The sequence below is a fragment of the Dioscorea cayenensis genome, chromosome 21 (genome assembly GCF_009730915.1).
Source record: "Dioscorea cayenensis subsp. rotundata cultivar TDr96_F1 chromosome 21, TDr96_F1_v2_PseudoChromosome.rev07_lg8_w22 25.fasta, whole genome shotgun sequence".
Taxonomy (NCBI): domain Eukaryota; kingdom Viridiplantae; phylum Streptophyta; class Magnoliopsida; order Dioscoreales; family Dioscoreaceae; genus Dioscorea; species Dioscorea cayenensis.
The window spans coordinates 1,580,012-1,587,453 of NC_052491.1; the positions used below are offsets into that span (position 1 = coordinate 1,580,012).

General features: G+C 42.3%; 1 long non-coding RNA gene across 1 annotated transcript; it reads right to left on the minus strand.

Annotated features, from left to right (window-relative positions):
• Window positions 1-4,811: 4,811 nt before the first annotated feature.
• On the minus strand, window positions 4,812-7,130 carry LOC120252583. Its single transcript, XR_005534060.1, has 3 exons — window positions 7,070-7,130; window positions 6,509-6,568; window positions 4,812-4,906 (listed from the first exon to the last, which is right to left on the minus strand). It is a non-coding gene; the product is annotated as an uncharacterized LOC120252583 (long non-coding RNA).
• Between the last annotated feature and the right edge of the window lie 312 nt (window positions 7,131-7,442).

The following is a 7,442-nucleotide window of genomic DNA, read 5'->3' on the forward strand; positions in this document are numbered from 1 at the left end:
TCGACAAAACAGTCCCCTCGAGGCACCCGAAGACCGGAGGAGGAGTCATATAAACTTCCTCCTTTAAGTCACCATGAAGAAACGCATTCTTCACATCAAGTCGATGTAGGGTCCACTCTCGAGCACCGCAACAAAGAATCAACGTACGTACGGATGCATGTGGGCTACGAGGGCAAAGGTCTCCTCATAGTCACGACCATGCTCCCGCTGGAAACCACGAGCAACCAAGCGCTCCTTATAGCGCCATGAGACCCATCGTAATCTAGTCTTCACCTCGTAAATCCAGCTGGCATGTAATCGGAGTAGCATGAGAAGGAAGGGGAACTAAATCCCAAGTATGAGTCCGAGACAATGCATCAAGCTCCCTCGGCCCATGGCAAGACGCCACGCAGTGACTGCATCACCTGTAGAGGTACCGGCTCATAGACATCCCGAAACACTAGTGCTAGCGTAGCATAACGAGTTAGGGAGGATGTAAAGTGGATCGATCACGTAGAATGTGAAGTGTGAGAGGGTACCTCGGGACCGAGATCACCAGAGAGAAGGAGTGTCGAGGAGGACCTGCCGGAGGTGAAGATGCTGCAGGGTCCCGACGATGATAAGTATAACGAATAGGAGGATAAACCGAAGGAAGTAAGGAGGAATCGACAGATAAGGAAGGGGATGGAATAGGGGAAGTAGTGGAAGCTGGGGGAGTATCCTCAGTGGATGAGAGAGGAAAAAGGAAGGAAAGAGGAACAGTGGGAGAAGTAGATGTAGTAGAAGGGGGGGAAGCATAAAAAGGAGTGGTCTCATCAAATGTGACATCTCGAGAGATGCGAAAGCGACGAGTGACTGGGTCATAACAACGATAACCTTTGTGTTCAAGACTATACCCCAGAAAAACACAAAGAACCGACTAGGTGGTGAGTTTTGTCCGCTCCCGAGGTGAGAGTAAGACAAAGCAACGACAACCAAAAGCACGAAGGTGATCATAGCGAGGGGGAGTTCCATGTATGGACTCACCGGGACTACGACCCTGAAGATGGGATGATGGTTGCAGTTAATAAGGTAGACGGCAGTGAGCAAAGATCGACCCTCGTCAGTGAGGAGGAAGAGATGCACTAAGCGAGAGCTCGAGTCGTCTCTAAAATGTGGCGGTGCTTGCGCTCGCCTACCCCATTCGAGGATGAGCCCGAGGACATGATAGTTGAGGCAAGGTGCCCTCAGAAGACAAATGGGTACGAAAAGCAAGGGAGGTGTATTCTCCGCCAGAATCAGACCTAAAGGTCTTGATAGAGGCAGAGAACGCGAGTGTGCACCATAGTAGTAAAAAGAGCGATATATAGATAAAAAGTCGACTCACGATGATGCATAAGATAAACCCAGGTAAATCGTGTGTGATCATCAATAAAAATAACATAATATCGATTGCCACCTTTAGATACAAAAGGAGCAGGGACCCCCAAACATCGAGTGAATGAGGTCGAAAAGGGCACTAGTTTGAGACCGACTCAATGGATAGGACGTCAGAATCGCTTACCAAGTTTACGACCCAAAACAAACAACATCGGAGGAGGAGAGACCGCTCCTAGGACACCGATCGACAAGAGAAGACATACTGAGACCCGACACAAACGACCAAGACGATGATGCCACAGATGATGTGATATAGTAGCAGCATAACAATGAGAAGCAGACCTGTCTGAAGAGGGAAGACGAAGGGAATCCAGCTGCGATATACTCTACTCATGGCGTGCACAGCCCAATCACCGATCCACTGTGATCCTGCACACGATATGAGGTCCGGTCAAAAATGACCTGACAGTCATAATCAGTGAGTTGACTAATGCATATAAGGTTCGTGGATAGATGAGGGACATGAGATACGTAAGGGACGGAGAAAGCACTAGTGAAGAGATGACCAGAGGAAGAGAGAGTAAAAGTGTGCCATCAAGAATGCTAATACGAGTATGAAGGGAAGAAGGATGAGAATGGTGAAGATGAGTGGCATCATGTGTTATGTGAAAGCTAGCACCAGAGTCAAGAAGCCAAAGAGGACAGGAACTACCCGGAGGGTGGAGTAACTCGAGCCGAACGTGCTCGACCCGAGAGAGATGTCGCCCGATGCGATCGCTGAACTCGACGAAGCATCACCAATAGGCTACGACGGCAGGGAGAGAGAGAGATGGAGTCGGTCGTCGAGTGCGCTCGAGAAGGAGGTGTGGGAAGGAGTGGAGGAGTCGGTGATGAAGTCATGCGGGAAGGCCTCGCTGCTTCTTCCGCAAATCACGCTCAAAGTGATCCCCACATTGCCACAATAGTGGCAAGTCACGCCTTCTTCGACCACCGAGAAGACCGAGAAGCAACAAAAAGTAGAAGAGGACGGAGTAGTCGGCTGGGAGGCGGGAGGACGAGTAGCGCAAGCTGCTCGCGCCTCGAAGGAAGCCCGAGACGAGTCTCCTCAAGACGAACAATAGTCGATGCCTCATCTAAGGAGTGTGTGGTAGGGGCATGTAACAGCTGGGCCCGGGTCGACTCAAACTCAGGACATAGAAGCATAATGAACGCGCATACATCGCGTGACTCATGGCGACGGGCTGAGCGCGTGCATGCCCTCATCAAGACAAGTAAGGAGCCGAGCAGTGGGTAGGGACGGTGAGAGGGTGTAAGGACATCAACTGGCGCCATAATCCATGTAATCTACTATAGTAGTGATCACTGAGATCCTCCCTCGATGCAGAGCGTCAAGGGGCTCGATATAAGGTATAGATCCGCGCTCGATCGGAACCCACGAAAGAATGACGCTTCAAGTAGCTCCACATCGCACGAGCAATAGGTAGATCTGCAATATGGGTGCGAATATCAATGGTAGCGACCCCGACAAATAATCATCGCGTCGTGAGAATCATCGACAATCCACTTCTAGTCGTTGCTCATAAGCTTTGAGAATGGCGTGAATCAAAGATCGTTGTGAGTCGCTAGAGCAGTAGAAGTACGCCAACATGGGAAAGAACACGAATGCCATCAAGAATGGGCTTGAGAGTAAGCCGCCATGGAATATAATTGGTGCCATCAAGCACTACATTAGAGTGGGAGATACTGCGATGACGGACATCAAGAAGAACTCCACTTAGTCCCAGATAGGTCCTTTTTAGAGAAACTCAAATTAACTTACAATCAGCCAAAAGAAATAAAAAAAATAAAACAATTCTCAAACAAGAGAATAACACCAAAGACAATAAATAAAAAAAGAGAGGAAAAAGGGATCCTGCTGACCGACCGATCCGCGAGCAGGAGCGCCCGGAGGCGCGGAGCGCGGGCCTGAGGCGAGCGCGTGCGGCTGGGCGCAGGCGTGGCGCAGGGGCGCGGCGCGCTAGAAGGGCGCGCGAAGGCGCGAGGCGGGCGCGAGGGTGCGGGCGGGCGCTGCGCCGCAGGGTGCGGCGGGCGCGCTGGGCGTGGGCGCGCGGATGCGGCGCGGGCCGAGCGCCGAGCGCGGGCGATGGCTGACGTGGTCGGAGATAGGCACGGCCGGAGCGGACGGAGGCGATCGCCAGAGAAGGAGTGGCGGGGTTCGACGCCACTGCAACCTAGCTAATCTGATACCATGTTAGAGAGTGAGAGGAAGAGAGAAATGCTTGAACCATTGATCTCAATGGACAAGCTCATGTATAAATAAATGATGAAGTGTACAGGTACGTATAGTGTACATGGTCTATACTCAGGATATACATACACATATATACATGTATCTAACAATCCTCACTAATTTTGGTAGGTTTTTTAAATATAATTCTTGTAGGGCAGGGAACATCGGGCGTTCAGAGACTTTTTCTTGTTGGATTTCTCTCTCCTCCATGTAAAACAACTTTTGTATCTTTGCACAATCTTCTATTTTCAAACCTAAAAGACATGGGAGATGTAGGACCCAAGCTAAATTATCCAAATTACATCCCGATATTTCTAACAACTGCAACACATGAAAAAATTCTGCAGGTGACAGATTTATCCAGATAATGTTAAGCAGTTTTTCAACATTAAAGATATCGAGGTAATTGAGATGACTCCCACTTCCATTCATCACAAGCTCCTTAAGCTGTGGGCATGATTCAATTACTAGAACCGCCAAGAATCCATGATCTTTGCAACTTAAAGTATCAAATGAAAGAGAGATCAAGTTATCCAAATTTTCTATATAAAGCCGAGTAGTTGGCAAACTTGAGAGTTGCTGGAGAACCTCTTTTGATACTACACACATTGCTATGGCTTTGACGTGTTTCTTCAATTTCTTTAACTCTTCCAGGTCTACCCACCCTGATGGAAATACGTCAATGACCTTCAACTTCTGTAATCTTGACATGAGATCTTCCTCTATCTTGCCAAGCCCTTTCAAACTTCCACATATTAGATGTTGCAATTTTTTCAAATATACCAACTCCTTCGGAAGTGATGAGATATTTGTGTTTGAAATGTTTAGGTATTGCAAATTAACCAAACATTTGTTGTCCTTTGGAAGTTCTTCGATACCAGTGTCTTGAAGATCCAAATATGACAAATTTGGCATCTGTCTGAAAAATCCTTCAGGAATATTTTTAAAATAAGAATTAAATTGTATCATTAAATGTCACGCCCCGAACCCGGCTCACCAGACCCGGTGCGCAGACAAACGGCCGCAGACCCACAAGGCGTGAGCCCCATAGGCCTGCAAGGCCTCAAAATCTGATCCAGGACAAGTAAAACTATAATAACCTCAACCGAGTTCTGGATTACAAACTCTACAAAGTACACAAAATCGGGATACGAAGTCCAAAAATACAAAAATACAGTGGACATAGTGATAGACAATGACAAGGACTACAATTTTACACAGGACAAGCAACATCTACAGGCAGTCTTTCAAGATCCACCACGGTCTACCACTCTTGATCTGAAAAGGATTTAAAACAAATCCATGAGCTCACTAGCCCAGTAAGTAATCCAGAAATTGTTCTAAAACAACAGGGTTTATGAATCTCGAATTCAGATATTAAGAATAATTCAAAGTTAAAACATAGTTTAAACAAATACAAAATAAATGGTTCAACAGAGGTATAGTTCTCAAGTAGTAACGCTATTCAAAATAACTGAAATCAAAAGATTATCAGGTTTCAGAACTGCGAATAATTATTCGCCAGAAATGAGCATAGGTCTTCAAAACATAATTTAAACAAAACAAAATACAAAGTGAAATATTCTAATAAAGAATATTTACAAATATGATTTACCGGAATTCAAAACCCAGAAATACGATATCAAAAATACAGAAAATTTCAAGGCAGGGACAAATATTTGTGTTTTTTGCAAATTCAAAATCCAAAACTAGCAAAAGCCAAAAAGTAACAAATTCAAGTGTATGTCTCCAAATTCATCGTAAGTGCTAAAGGTCATTTGTTTATCCTCGATGATGAATCTCGAGCCAAAATAATGACATATCATTTATTTACCCCTCAGGACCCGAGATCGAATACCAAAGTGGCCGCTGATTATTTCACCGAATCGGACACGTATGAAATCGCAGCTTTCTTTTTTTCCCCAAAATTACTTGTCGACAAGGTCAGGGTTTAACCCCCCACTGACAGGGTTGCATATTGCTCATTTGGAGACCAAAACATTCAGATACAAAATATTTGCAGAGTACAAGGTCATAAATTTCTAAAATTTCCTCAAGTTCATATATATATATATATATAAAAATATACAGATAAATATCAAAATCTCACTTTAGGGAAAATAACTCGATAACCATAAATGAAATATAAACATTTAAGCACATGAAATATTTAAAATTACTCAAAACACTAGCTCATTCAAAACTAAATTAAATACTTATATAAATAGATAAATAAATAAATAAATAAATAAAGGAATTAACTAAGTCAATTCAAAAGATAGCATAATCATCAACCCATGCCTACAAACCAACGAATTTTAAAAATGTTGAAGTAATCATTTGAATGTAATTGCACACTTAGTATAAATAATAAATTAATAACCAAGTTAAAATGAATAGCGATCATTTAATTAACATTACACCAAGGTAGATTTACCAAGTCAACAACTAAATAAAAATAATTAACTAAAGAAAATACCTCAAAATACATATTCCAAATAAATAATTTTAATATTAACAAAATAACATATATTCAAAATAAAATAACAAAATACTAGATAATTATTTTATCAAATAAAATAATTTCCCAAGTATTGAAAATACGGAGTTGTCGGTAGATTACTTACCTGATATTCATAACAAAATAGTTTCGAAAGCTAAGTTCATAATTTTCTACATATTCAAGATACATATGCAAAAAGTCACTAAAAGAATAGTGTAAAGTTACATACCAAAATTTAAAATCCAAAAGTGATCAAATAATCCTTTAAACAAAATAGTTGCAGGCTCCCACTCTTGGGGTATTTTAAATATATAATCAAATAATATTAGAAATTTTGCAATTAAAACTTGTCAAAATAATATGTGTGGATTACTTACCTCGAAAATACTCTACTCCAAGACACAATGCGAAGACCCAAAGCCACTTCTCAAGTGGTCCTATAACCCAAGGATTGGTAACCATTACAACTCAAGAAAGAATGAACAACATAAACTAGGGTTGTTGGTCATCATCAAAGCAACTACCTAAGATCACCCAAGGATTGCAATGTCACTTTCAAATGCAAAAACACACATTCTAAGGCTGCAGAATTTAGAAGGTGAGTGTGTTCTTCTAAGCATGTACTAGTTGGCCCTTAAGCATGCTTGAAAGAAATAAGAAGACATGCAAAACAACTAATTTACAAGCATAAAAGCTTGGGTTTCTAATGGGTTCAAAAACATTAACAGGCTGCAGGTTTTTCATGCAAAAATATGCAAAAGATAAACACTCAAAATGGCTGCGGTTTTTTTGATGTAAATATAAGTGTATATGTATACCAACAAAAGGCTGTAGTTTTCATGCAAAGATATGCAAGGATTAATACTCAAATGGCTGCAGTTGTCACAAATGCTTAAAAACAAAAAAATAATGATTTTAAGTAAACATTAGATGCTCACCAACAAGGCATTATGCAGCCATAACCTCATGTCTTTATCATCATAATTCCATCACATCTCTAACCTCCAACAATGGACACCAAAGAAGCAAGAGTAGAAACCCACCATACTTTTAGATTTAATGAAATCAAGCTTCTTCCAACATTCATGTGTCCAAAACCCAACCATTCCCTCTATCAAGTTTCCACGCCGGAGCATCGCCGGAGCTTCGCCGGATTTTCAATACCAGAATTTTCTCTCTCTCTCTCTCTCTAAGTGAGAAAACTCTTGAAGAATGATGCTAACCTCTTGCCGAAGTTTAACTTCCGGTGATAGTAATACTCATATAGAAAAGCATCTCACTTAGATCACCAATGGATTTTCATCTTGAGAG